We start from the raw sequence: 13,348 nt of genomic DNA, 5'->3' as shown, positions 1-13,348 counted from the left end.
AGAGTAAGATTTGAGGGTTGTACCTACCTTCTTTCTATTCACAAACTTTCCATTGACGTCATTATAGAAACAGAAAGCGGACCTGAAAAAGGGTGTCAGGACTGGGCCTATGTCTGACATATTAATATTTGTGAAAGAGAAAGCTAACCAACAGCCAAATAATTGCAGTTTAGATACATCAGGAAAATGTACTCTTCTTCTGTCAGACATTCTGATGCTTCACTGATTTCAGCAATTTGAAATAAAACTGAATTCACAAGGAGCCAGTACAAATCAGAAGAAACTCTTGCCTTATGGAGACTTCAGCAGCAGAACAGAGTAACAGACCTCCTACTAGATTCTGCATAGAAATAGGAGACGCTGGCCAAATACAGCACTGTTGGAGGGGGCGAGGGGAGAGGGGCTAGATTGGTATAACTACAATGCTATGGGGTTCTTTCACACTCCTGAGCAATGTAGTTATATCACGTTCAGGATTAAAGTGGCCTTAATTCAGTTTAGTTTAGTTCCACTCCGAAGTGAATGGGAATGTCCACACAGGGATTTAATGCAGTTTGGTTAATCCACTTTAAATTTATACCTTTTAGCCCTGGTCTACACTATGCGTTTAAGTCAAATTTAGCAGATTTAGATCAATTTAACCCTGCACCCGTCCATTTTTGTCGACTTAAAGGGCTCTTAAAATAGATTTCTGTACTCCTCCCTGACGAGGGGATTAATGCTGAAATCAACCCTGCTGTGTCAAATTTGGGGTAGTGTGGATGCAATTGGACGGTATTGGCCTCCGGGAGCTATCCCAGAGTGCTCCATTGTGACCGCTCTGGACAACACTATCAACTCAGATGCACTGGACAGGTAGACAGGAAAAGTCCCGGGAACTTTTGAATTTCATTTCCTGTTTGGCCAGCGTGGTGAGCTGATCAGCACAGGTGACCGTAGAGTCCCAGAATCGCAAAAGAGCTCCAGCATGGACCTAACGGGAGATACTGCATTTGATCGCTGTATGGAAAGCAGGGGCGGTTCTGTTTTTTGCCACCCCAAGCATGGCAGTCAGGTGGCCTTCGGTGGTGCACCTGCGGGCGATCCGCTGGTCATGCGGATTCGGCGGTGTTTCTGTGGGTGATCTGCCGGCCCCGTGCCTTCAGCGTACCCGCCGCTGAATTCCCGTCAAAGCTGTGGGACCGGCAGACCTCCCGCAGAAACGCCACCGAAGGCTGCCTGACTGCTGCCCTCACAGCGACCAGCAGGCCACCCTCCACAATTTGCCACTCCAGGCATGTGCTTGCTGCGCTGGTGCCTGGAGCCGCCCCTGATGGAAAGACAAATCCATGCTATCCAAACTCTGTTCCAAAAGACAAAATGCTGGAATATTTGAAAAAATCTCCAAGGGCATGAAGAACAGCGGTTATAACAGGGACCCACAGCAGTGCTGCGTGAAACTTAAGGAACTCAGGCAAACTTACCAAAGAACCAGAGAGGCAAACGACCGCTCCAGGTCAGAGCCCCAGACATGCTGCTTCTATGATGAGCTGCATGCCATGCTAGGGGATGCCCCTACAACTACCCCACCCCTGTGCTTTCCTCCTCCCAGGCTACCTTGGCAGTAATCCCCCCATTTGTGTGATGAATTAATAAAGAATGGATGAATTTGAAACAGCAATGACTTTATTGCTTCTGCAAGCAGAGAACAAGGGGGGAGGGGAGGGCGGTTGGCTTACAGGGAAGTAGAGTGAACCAAGGGGGCAGCTTTTCATCAAGGAGAAACAAATAGAACTTTCACACCGTAGTCTGGCCAGTCATGAAACTGGTTTTCAAAGCTTCTCTGATGCACAGCGCTTCCTGGTGTGCTCTTCTAACCGCCCTGGTGTCTGGCTGCATGTAATCAGTGGCCAGGCAATTTGCCTCAACCTCCCACCCCACCATAAACGTCTCCCCCTTAGTCTCATAGATACTGTGGAGCACACAGCAAGCAGTAATAACAATGGGAATATTGGTTTCACTGAGGTCTAACCAAGTCAGTAAACTGCGCCAGCGCGCTTTTAAACGTACAAAGGCACATTCTACCACCATTATGCACTTGCTCAGCCTATAGTTGAACTGCTTGTTACTACTGTCCAGGCTTCATGAGCCACGGGAGCAAGAGGTAGGCTGGGGTAGGTGCGACCGCGCAGTGCTGCCGCCTGGGAGAGCAGCCTGAGGCAGAAGCCTCCAGCTGGCATGATATTCCAGGCAGGACTGAATCTCCATTAGATGAAACTTAAAGAAGAGAATGACCTGAAGTCATTGTTTTTGCCCCATCAAGCATTGGGAGCTCAACCCAGAATTCCAGTGGGTGTCAGAGACTGCGGGAACTGTGGGATAGCTACCACAGTGCAACGCTCCAAAAGTCGACGCTAGCCGCGGTACTGTGGACGTACAGCACCGACTTAATGTGCTTAGTGGGGACACACACAATCGACTGTATCAAATCAATTTCTAAAAAATCGACTTCTATTAAATAGACCTAATTTCGTAGTGTAGACATACCCTTAGTTAGTTCAGATAAACTTTCCTGAGTGTCTGGGAAGACAAACCCTTTGTTTTCTTAACCTACTCCTGCCTTTTTGTGCCTTCTCACATTCTACTTATTATCCATGAAATGCCTTCACCCTCTGGTCATTCAAATCCTCCCTAAAGACATATTGCTCTGAAAGGCTCACAGATACAGCCATTGCCAATATTATTATTATTATTTATTAAGTAGGACTTTGTGTATTTTACAGGTCAATAGCTCCCCTACATTGCTCAGTGCATGCTGTTTTATCCTTGTTTTACTCACAATAAACTCCATTGATTTTTTTCTTAGATTTAACAAAGCCCTTAAAGATATACTTAACTTTAAACATATGCTTATCTGAATTGGGGCCCAGATCTATTTGTAGCATTAATACATTTCAAACTTCCTATATAATCTTTTACCTTCTTTTATCAAGGAATATTTTTCCAGGATATTCCTTCCTTACTCAAAGAAGTTCAGACTTTTTTTATTTTGTGCTGAAGAAATTTTTAAAAAGAGTTTGTTCCTCAGCTATTTTGAGTCACTGTGAATTTAATCCTTCTCTCAATTATTAATGTAACTATTTTCTCCCTAGTGATACTTTCCCCTTTGATATATTTGGAAAATCCTTTCTTATTTCCCTTGAGGCCTCTGACTAGCTTTGACTTGGGTTTTCTTGCTGTCTTTGTCTGTCCCTAAATGCCTTAACTGACTCTGTATTCTTGTTTGTTTGCCTGGACTCCATTTCCTTTTTCGGGGTTTCTTTTAACCTCAGATCCTGGAACAGAACCCTGGAAAGCTCCATTGGCCAATTCTTTCATGTATTCACTTTTCAGAGGAATAGCACTCTGTGGCATCTTAAGTATACGGTAGTATAAAATATTAGTTAGATTGGGTATCTTCCTGTTTTTTTTCATTGTGGTCCTTTGGTTGAGACTGCTTTTGGACACTTGACTTCTGCATTCAGAGGGATCCATTTTGTTCAGTTCATTGGGTCAGATGGCAGACCAGGAGTCAGTTACTTTGCACTACTCTGGTAGTTCCCAAAGCATGTGGAAAGCTGACTTAACTAGCTGGTTAGGAGGAGGGAGTGGATTCTTCATCTTTAGATAATGTCTTTCTATAATATACGCTCTAGCTCAGTCAGAAGTTATGGACGTGATGAAGGAATTGCAAGGTGCCTGTGTTATCGCCTATTGCCTGTGTTATGCAGTAAGTTAGTCCTGATCATAAATATTCCCTTCTGGCTTTAACAGCGACAAGTCTATGAAATGTTTCTTCCATTGAATCTCATATCAGTAATGTCCATCTCTAGACAGAATATTTTAGGGAATCTTAATCTAAATGTTTTTAATGTCATATTCTGAATTTTAATAGTAACTGGGGCCATTTGATTCCTTTAAATGAAATTTTCTTCTATCTTCCTTTGATGAAAACTTCTAAACAAGATGCAGGAGAAAATTAAATTGGATAGTGCTACCTCAAGAAATTGGATTCTTGTGCTTTGCTTAAAACTATTTATGTCTTCTTTACTTAGAAAAGTTCAGTTCAGACTTTAGCTTCTAATTTTCTGCTTTATTAAATCAATTTTTCCTCTGAATTAACTGAGACACAAGAAAATCAAGCAACCAACCCAATATCTCAAAGAATTTGTGGCTCATCCACAATTTGAATCCAGTAGGAACCTTTGGGCTTGCTGTCATTTGCTGAACTTGAGATGTGTGCTGCTGGATTACAGAAGTTATTGCTGGTGAATCATTCTTGCAAAGGAGCTGTCTCTAAATATGCTTGAAATGTAGATTTAAAAATATGTTTTATAAGTATTGGCAGTGCTGAGCTATATTTTTGAGGGAAGATGTGGCATATTATTTTCATAAAATGCTTTAATCATGGCTATCTGCCATCTTTCATTTTGCCTTTTTTTCAACAACAACAAAAGAAAGAGAGAGAGAGACAGAAGCTTGAAATCCATGTATTCATTTGTTGGAATATGAAGTGGGATCTATATTGGCAACCTTCCTGTTCTGATTTACTATAGAGAAATGAGATAGAAAATAGAACTACATGTACTTTTGTCTAAAGAATGGACTTCATAAAAACTTGCAGTATTCTAAAGTCATTCTACTGAAAATACAGTTAAGCAAAATGAGACCCTCCAAATTGGGGGAGTGGAGGAAAGGAGCTGGTATGTGCCACCTGTGTGTGAGACTCTAGAAAACGCATTGGGCAAAACCCTGACCCAACTGAAGTCCATGGCAAAACACCCATTGACTTCAACAGAGCCAGGATTTCACACACTAACGCCACACCAGGTTGGACTGTCAACAGACGAGACAGCAAAAACTTTTTATCTGCTCTCTCTCCTCATCTCTGTGGGTTTGTTCATTCTTATTTACCTAGTACCATAGACAGCTTGTGAAAATGTTCTTTGGAGGGGCTGAGCCTGCTGTTTAGGTTTATTGGGACTGGACTAGTTGGCATCTTGAGGTCCGTTCCACCCCCACATTTCTATTATTTTATGATCTCACATTAAACACATTTCTTTGCACAGGGCTTCCCTCTTCTATGCATTTCTTCTGCCAAAAAATGTCTTGACAGAAATACACTAAACTAGAGAAACTGTATTATCCAGAAAACTTTTGAACTGACAAGTATGATCAGTGAAAGCTAAAGATGTTTCTCTGTGTAAACGGAAGAGGCATTGGCCAGATCGTAAAGAGGACAGAGTATGGACTGCAGTGGGGCATTGTAAATGTAAAACATTAACCTTCCTTAAAAAAAAAAAGTGTAAGAGGACCTCTTCCTCTTCCTCCCGCTCTACCCCAGTTGCATGGTCTTCTTTGAGCCACTCCCCAGACACCAAGTTTCTGTGGGAATGAGAGAACCTTGTACCACAGAATCTGGCCTGCCTGTGCTCTCCCTCCCTGTTCATCATTGGCCCTTGTCGCTACCAGTGACTTTCCCCACCAGCCATATGCTTGTCCTCACTAAGTTAAAGACAAAGAGGGGTAGTTGCTGTCATCCAGGGCAGTTGTAACAGGATTCAAACTGCCCTGAGAGGAAAACCATCCTGAATGGCTATTCCCCTGACTTCCCTCCCCTCTCCCTGGGCAAAGACTTTTGCCTGCACAGAGCCAAGCTCCAGGATGGAGGCTTAAGAGGGAAGGGAAGCAGCCACTATGCAGTGGAGCTGAGGATGCTATCACATAGCTGCCTTTTCCCTTCACACATTCATTCTGACCTCATCCACAGGTGCCTCTTCTCCCATTTTTCCATGCACCTTTACCTCTGTTTGTGAGGTGGCTTTGCCTTCTTTTCTGGTGACAGCAGTCTTCACTGCTCTTCTTGTCCCAGCAAAATCCTCCTGTGGGATAGTCAGCACAACCCACAGCTCTTCTCATTGTTGAGGAGGGAGGATTATGAGGAGAGGAGGCTCTGCATCCTCTCACCAGTAGACCCCCTTCAGTGGAAAAGGAGCAGAAAAGGCTCCCTCTTCTGTTTTACCTCCCCTCCACCATACATGGCAGCAACAGGAGGGGCCATAATACTTCCACTTTTAAACTTCACTATCAGGGGCTTTGATTACAGCAAGTGTGGAGGGTCAAGAGGTTGGCATTGAAAGGGGCTAAATTATTTATCTGTTTTAAAACATCATTGTGAGTCAGGTGAAAGGGACGGGTTGGCCAGAATCAACTAGAGTCAGAACAAAGGAATTATAGAGCCTGCTCCATCCAAAAGCTCAGGCGTTTGCTTGAGTTTAAAGAGTTTGTCAGTCTGAAGGGCTGGACATCTTTAGGAAGGTTTCACTCAGACGTTTTTCTGCCTTTTATGGGAGAATATATAAGGGGGTATTCCTTATGAAGTTTATATTGTAGATTGAATGATAAAATGTATCATCCTTCTTTGGAATCTTAAAATTATAATCCTGTAGGCTTGTTTTGTGTTGCTTTTTTATGGGATTCCTGATTTTTTTTCTCTTTTTCCTTTATCGTATTGCGAAGTCTATGATCCAGAGCACACCTGTGATGCCTGTTGTGTGATAGGGGCTTTCCCAGTTCTCATGCCCCACGCCGCGAAGAAAAATTAGGAAGTCCCAGGTCACATGTGATTTAGATTCCCACTAACACCATGTGCTCTACAATATTTCTACCAAAGACAAGAGCTCCAGTAGATTGAGCTGTGACAATCAAAAAGTAACTGGGGCAGCAGGGAGAAGAAGCTTGGAAGATGTAGTCAGAAGAGGAGTGTTTTACTGAAATAGTTTTGGAACCTCTCAAATGGGTTGGATTTTGTTTGGAGAATAGTCAAGGTTCACAGCAATTCTTATTCTACCTACCCTATCTATGAGTGAATATGAAATGGCCTCTGGGTCTCTTTAGGGGATGAAAAAACCTTTGTGGATCCACTCTATGCACCCCTCTGAGATCTTTACAAAGAGTGCTCTGTTCCTCTGTGCTGCATGGTGCAGAGAAGCAGCTCTGGAGAAGTAAGTCACATGTGGCCTGGGAGCGTGGAAGAAGATGAAAGGAAACTACCTCACCTCTCTAAGATTATTATAGTCTGCTCTCTCAAGGCCTGCAAAGTACATTGAAGTCAATCGGAATCTTTCCATTGGCTTTCCAATGAGCTTTGGATCAGACTCTCAAATCATCCCTGAAGGCCCACTTCTGCTTCTGTGCCTTAAAGAACTTGCCAAGTTGTTATGGCAAGGGGGCAGTTCAAAACAGATTCTACATACCAAAAACAAACAAATAAAAAGAGAGAGAGAGAAAGAAATAGCATTAACACTGAGTGCCTGTCATTACTCTGATCACTCTGTATGTTATATCTGGTCCCTTGTCCTTTATCTGTTCTTAATCTGTTAGGTTTAGATTTTAAAGATATTTAGGCACCTAGTGGAATTCTCACAAGCATGGAGTCACCTAAAATGTACTGATTTCAATAAGCGTTAGGCACCTAGGTGTCTAGTGGGATTTTCAAAAGCAACCAAATATCTTTAAACATCTGGACTTCAGACTGTATGGTCTTCAGAGGAGACACTGTGTATGACTGTCTGTATTGTGCCTAGGACTTTTTGGATTCTACCACTATGAATAATTCATAGTAATAGCATGCAGTCCCTCTATGTTTCAATCTGCTACAGCCCCTTGGTTATCTACATACTACCCAGGAACTGTTAGTTACATCAGTTGGGAGTTGCCTGTATAAAGAGGTATGTTGGTGGTCCATAGTCAGAGGCAATTGAGTGGAGTGGATTGAGAACAGGATTATAATCCCTCTCTTCCATTGATTTGCTTTGTATCCTTGAGTATAGCCTTTGTGTATATGGATATTGGTATTTGTATGTAACTGAGCCAATCTGTGTACAAAAATGTATTCCTGAAGGGAGAACTCTCCTGGACTCTGTGTTTACATACATGTATGTAGGGAGAATGTGATAAGAAAACTGAATACAAAGTCTGATAGGCTGCCCATTTCTAATCACTTTCACAAGAGAGAATCCATCTGTTTAAAATCTGGGATCAATGTACATTGCTAAATCTGCAAAAGAGGTTCAAACAAGACTTAAAATGTCCTAAAATTCCATAAATTGGCATACCTCATGCTATCTTTTACCCTGTTTTTCTTCTTTTCTTTCTTCCTGAGGAATTAAATACCCCAATTCTTTCTTCAGGCACTCCTCTTTATAAAGGAAAGAGAAATCATACCATGTATGATGTCATGTCCAGTTTAGACAGCCCAAATGCAAATTTTCTGAATATTTCATTCCAAATATTGACTTCTCTAAGCAGCACTCACTGCTAACATTTCATAAATATTCCATAGAGATAAAATTGTGCAATTATCAAAAGCACATGAGATATATGTTAACTTTTAATGGGACTTGTAATATTAAGTCATATAGGCACTTTGAAAATTCTACCCCAAGTCTATTTGTTAAACTTTTTAGCATAGTGAAGAAATTCAAGATAATCGTGATCTATTCATGGATAATTTGTGAACCCAGTTCCAAAGAATAAACTGTTTATGATGAATAGCTTGACGAGCTGGATTAGCAACTCTCACTAGGAAATATTATGAAGGGACAAAATTAAAGCTGTCTTTCGCAGTCAGGATATTTTAGGGTTGTGGCTGATACATCAGCAATTGATACCCATTTGCTGTATAGACTGGCAAGTAACTTGGCACTATTGCCCTTTCTCTGACTTTTGCTGTGTTTGTGGGAGGGGGGGGGAGAGGGAATATATAGTAATCAATATTTATTCCAGTCAAGTAAAGGTATGCTTACATACTGCGATGGTGGAAGCTATGCCTAGACAGACAGATAGATGTGATGTTATAACACTGTTTTAAAACCATCAAATGTTTATAATGAAGACTAGATGTAGAAGGTTAAGTTTTATAATATTATACCAGAGTAAGCTCAAGTTTATTTTTTAATAGCTAAGATAAACTAACATTGCCTGTAAAACAAGTTAAAAAAAATGTTTGACCCTGCCTCCCATCCTCACTCTCCCTAGAAGTTTGTATCTGCACATGTCATTGTAGTTTACACTCTGTAAATGCAGGTTTCAGAGTGGTAGTCGTGTTAGTCTGTATCAGCAAAAATGAGGAGTCCTTGTGGCACCTAGCCTATCTTGTAAGTGACTCAAACTATTACACATTTAGAAATGGGTTTAAATTACCTGTGCTCCTAAGAAGACGCTTGGGGGTTTGGTAGAATGCTGGATTTATCACTTCTCTGAACTGTGGAAATACTGTCACTGTTAGATGACGTCTTTGAATGCTCACTGAAAATAAAATATATAATGAAAGGATTTTGAACTTCATGACTGGCTTGTATGGGTAACTTTCAGTCATTTATAATTGCATAGATTTGGTGAACGATACCATGAATGATCTTCAAAAACATTCTGAAATGTTGACCTCACTTTCCGTTCATCTTTTTTCGGAGTCAAATACAATAAGCCTAGGACCCAAATTCTTCCAGTCTTACTTGTGCTGAATAGTATTTTGCTCTGCAAGTAGTCCCATTAAAACTAATGAACCTAACAGTGGAGAAAGGATGGGAGGATCCAGCCATAGATGAGTTAATGTCTGTAATTCAAACTGGCCCATACAGTTGCTTATTTTGTAACTTGCTATTTTCCCATTTGACAGTCTATTTTTATATAGAACATAGATGTGTTGTATGTCTGGACTTCTTTAGATATGAAATATATGCCATACAGTTGTTTTTCAAATTGCCAAGGATTTCTGTTTTTTATTTTTTTTAAATGTCCCTTTTATAATAAAAATACTTTTGAAACAGAAGTGTAATTTGTACATCTGCAGTGTAAACCTGAATTGCAAAATAAAAGCAATTCTCCTCTAGTGCATGTCTTTTCCTCTTAAAAAATAAGACTCTTTATAGGATACAAGACAAATGATACAAAAGTGAAAGGGCACTGATGCAAACTGGATAGGCTTACAGCATAATTGAATTAAGTCTTGTGTGCCACATATGATCACAAAGCAGGGCCATGGCTTGAGCTTTCTGAATGTAGGGAGGCTGCCAGTCAATAAAAAGACCCTTTAAACTGGTTAAATGCATCGTGAGCGTGTGCAGAACCCTCCTAGCTAACAGGTGGCTGAATAAACCTCAGCTGGTGTTTCACAGGGCTATACCATTGACCTTCTTTAGGATAATTTCAACCCTCTTTTTTTAAGAAAAAAAATTGTTACTGTACTTGGTGTAGTGGAAACAATTTAAGGATGAATAATTTCTTTTAGTCCCTTGAGGCACCGGTGGCTTGCTCTCCCGCTCTCTCTCTTTTTCTCTGTCTCTCAACTGAATTAACATAAAAGAACAGTGACAACAGCAAGCTGAAAAGCGTAGCTGGTGGGAGGATTAAGTATATCATTGAAAGGAATTATGTTGTAAATGACTGGGAGGGGTAGGGGCTTCTGTTCCTTGGTCCCATCTGGTCTTTAAAGAATACCTTGTTGTAATTACCCCCAGATGGCTTTGTGCTACGCTGGGTCTGGACAGCCAGGTGCCACTGTACCCTGCTGGGTGTGATATTCATTGGTACATGCAGTGACAAAAATGGACTTTATTGCAACCTAATTTCTTCCAGGGTATTACACAAATATGAAATGAACCTAGCTCATCAAACAAGGGCTTTGTTTGCCAAGGAGCAGAAACAGTCTCACCTAAGATAAGACTGCCTTGTTATTTCACTTTTAACAATTGTCTTGGAAGACAGAAATATCAACAATTTATAGTGTTTGTGAGCTAATAAATACATATTATACCATGTTAGCATTTTTCCAAAAAATGTTTAAATTATCACTCAGCAGTTGCTGGAAATGGTAAAGTAAGAAGACTATTATAAAAATTCACCACAGGCCAAGTTCAGACCCAATCCTGCAAAATTTAAAGTCTCATATACAATACAAAAGACTCATTGAGTGCAGTGAGAGTTTTTGGGTGCTCAAACCTTCAGGATCAGGCTTGTGCTGGGCCTCCTGGCCTCCATCCTAAGTGCAAAGACAAGTTCATGTATGTGTATATATAGATATACATGCACATACAGACACTCTTCTTTAATGATATACTAGTAGTTACTGTAGACACTCCTAATCACTTTACCTCCAAATTTGCATCAATCTTCCATGTGCATTATTTTTTATAAAGTTTTTATTAGTACTACAGTTATTTTAAAGGAATAAACATTCCAGTTCAAAAGCATGAGACTTGTGATAAAGAAAAATGTAGAGGGCAAGAATTTAAAAATAGGAACCCAGAGTTAGGCTCCTAAATTCCCATTTATGCTTCTAAAGAACTAGCCTCACTTTCAAAAGTGCTGAGCAGCCAGGAATTCCCATTGAAGTACTATTAGTGAAAATCAGGAGATGTATAAGAACCTGAATATGGAGGTGGAGCCTAATTGTAAGTTCCTGCTTTTGAAAATCTCAGCCAGAATGTGAAATATGGGAAAACATTAAAATATTTGAAAAATAATTCCATCTTCCAACATGTGTTGGAACTAGATTTTTTTTTAAATAGTTTTAATTCTGCAAGTTAAAATCTTTAAATCAGCTTTAAGCTAAATGAAAAAATATAAGAAAAGAAAATGTGAAAAAGACAAACCTTATTCAGGAAAGGAAAGTCACTCATGTCTGTAGTTGGAAGACCAGGCCCGTAACAATTTAAATCCAAACTCTGCCTGTAATATTTCTTTCACACTGATGAATCATGTAAAAATAACAATATTAAAATATCCTGGAAAAATACTACTTTTATCCTTCTGTAGGTTCCATCAGATTTTAAGCCACATTCCTCATTGATTTAAACATTGTCTTTGGGCTAAATGGTTGCCTGTGTTGGGGACGTAAGAACTCAGATTTTGCATGCACACAGTTTCCTTCATGCTCCCCTCTCAGGGAGACAGGGTAGAAGTATTGTGGCAAAGTACTCTTGAGGAAGTAGAAGAAGATCTGGTACTGAAATCCAAGAAATAGCTTGAGATCCATGGAAGCCAGGCTCATTCAGGTGGAGGCTCTGTGCCTCCACACTTCTAACTCTCCCTACCTGTCTTCAGCCCAGTCCTCACTCCACAGGGTTTTAATTCCACAGCAGAGGAAGCTGGGTTAATTAAACATGACAGGGGCAGCACACACTTATTTATTCAAGTCTCGTGAAGTTGGTGGGGGTAAAAAATGCCACACAGAGAAGCTGTCCCCATAGCCCTGCCCCATGGCCTGCCCCATCCCAGCTGAAGAGCCTCGTTTCCAGTGAGAGGCGTATGTGGAGCCAGAAGAAACTCAATTGTTGGGTGGAATCCAAGTTTGTCTTATTTCAAGTGAGTTCAAGCTGGGAAGGAACTGCGATATTGTGCCGCTAAGGGAGGAAATAAGATTTGGTATGGAAACCAAGAGCCTAGTCTGATGTTACTTGAAAATTCAAAACTCCATGCGGGATGGAGGGCAGTGTTGATCAGGGCACTAATTTAGGACAGAAGAATGGAAGTTCATCTTAGACAATATTACTTGAAACTGACCCAGCACACAAAATCTTCTCCGAGAACTGTTTGAAAAGGACCCTAGTATGTGACATTGGAGTCAGCTGTCTTTGAATTTCACATAAATGTAAACTTTACATTTTAAGAAAGTTGGGAAAAAATGCATTGAATGGCAATGTAGAATATACACCATATGATAAAAATAGTATAATCACTGCACTAGTCATCAAAATGGCTCTGCAGTTTCTATTGCCTTGAATGCTATAGCCATAATTTTTAGACCAAATATAAGGCTGATTTGTGGCCCACCATCTCAAAAATACCTAAATTCTTTAAATGAAAATTAACTTTAATCACTAAGGACTGAACTGTAACCTTAGAAATCTGCCAAAGTAAGGGGCTGTCCTAGGAGATGCTCTGAGAGTCGTAATCTAGGCCCTAGTATTCCTGGCAAGGGATGAAATCCCTCTTGTTGCTGCAGGCTTTTTCCACCTTTGTTCTGGCTCAGCCACCGTGGTTGGAGTATTGTGGGAGTGGAGCTAAGACTACACCCACTGCCAATCCTTGCCTCTCCATTCCCCACCTGCCTGCATCATCCTGGGGTAACTAGCAATCTTACTTTGGTTTCTCTCCCCTCAAGAGATACACACAGGCTCAAGTGCTGTTGGCAATTCATTCAGGGGAGTGAGGAGGCTCCTTACACCCTCTTATTCCTCTGTGCAGATCAGCTCACAACTGAGCCCTAAATTGATGCCCTAAATCTAAATCATATTTCTAGTAAGCGTTGTGCTCTAAGAGCCTGATT

This window comes from Mauremys reevesii, linkage group 6 (assembly GCF_016161935.1).
Source record: "Mauremys reevesii isolate NIE-2019 linkage group 6, ASM1616193v1, whole genome shotgun sequence".
Classification (NCBI taxonomy): Eukaryota; Metazoa; Chordata; order Testudines; family Geoemydidae; genus Mauremys; species Mauremys reevesii.
Note: the sequence above shows the minus strand (reverse complement) of the source record.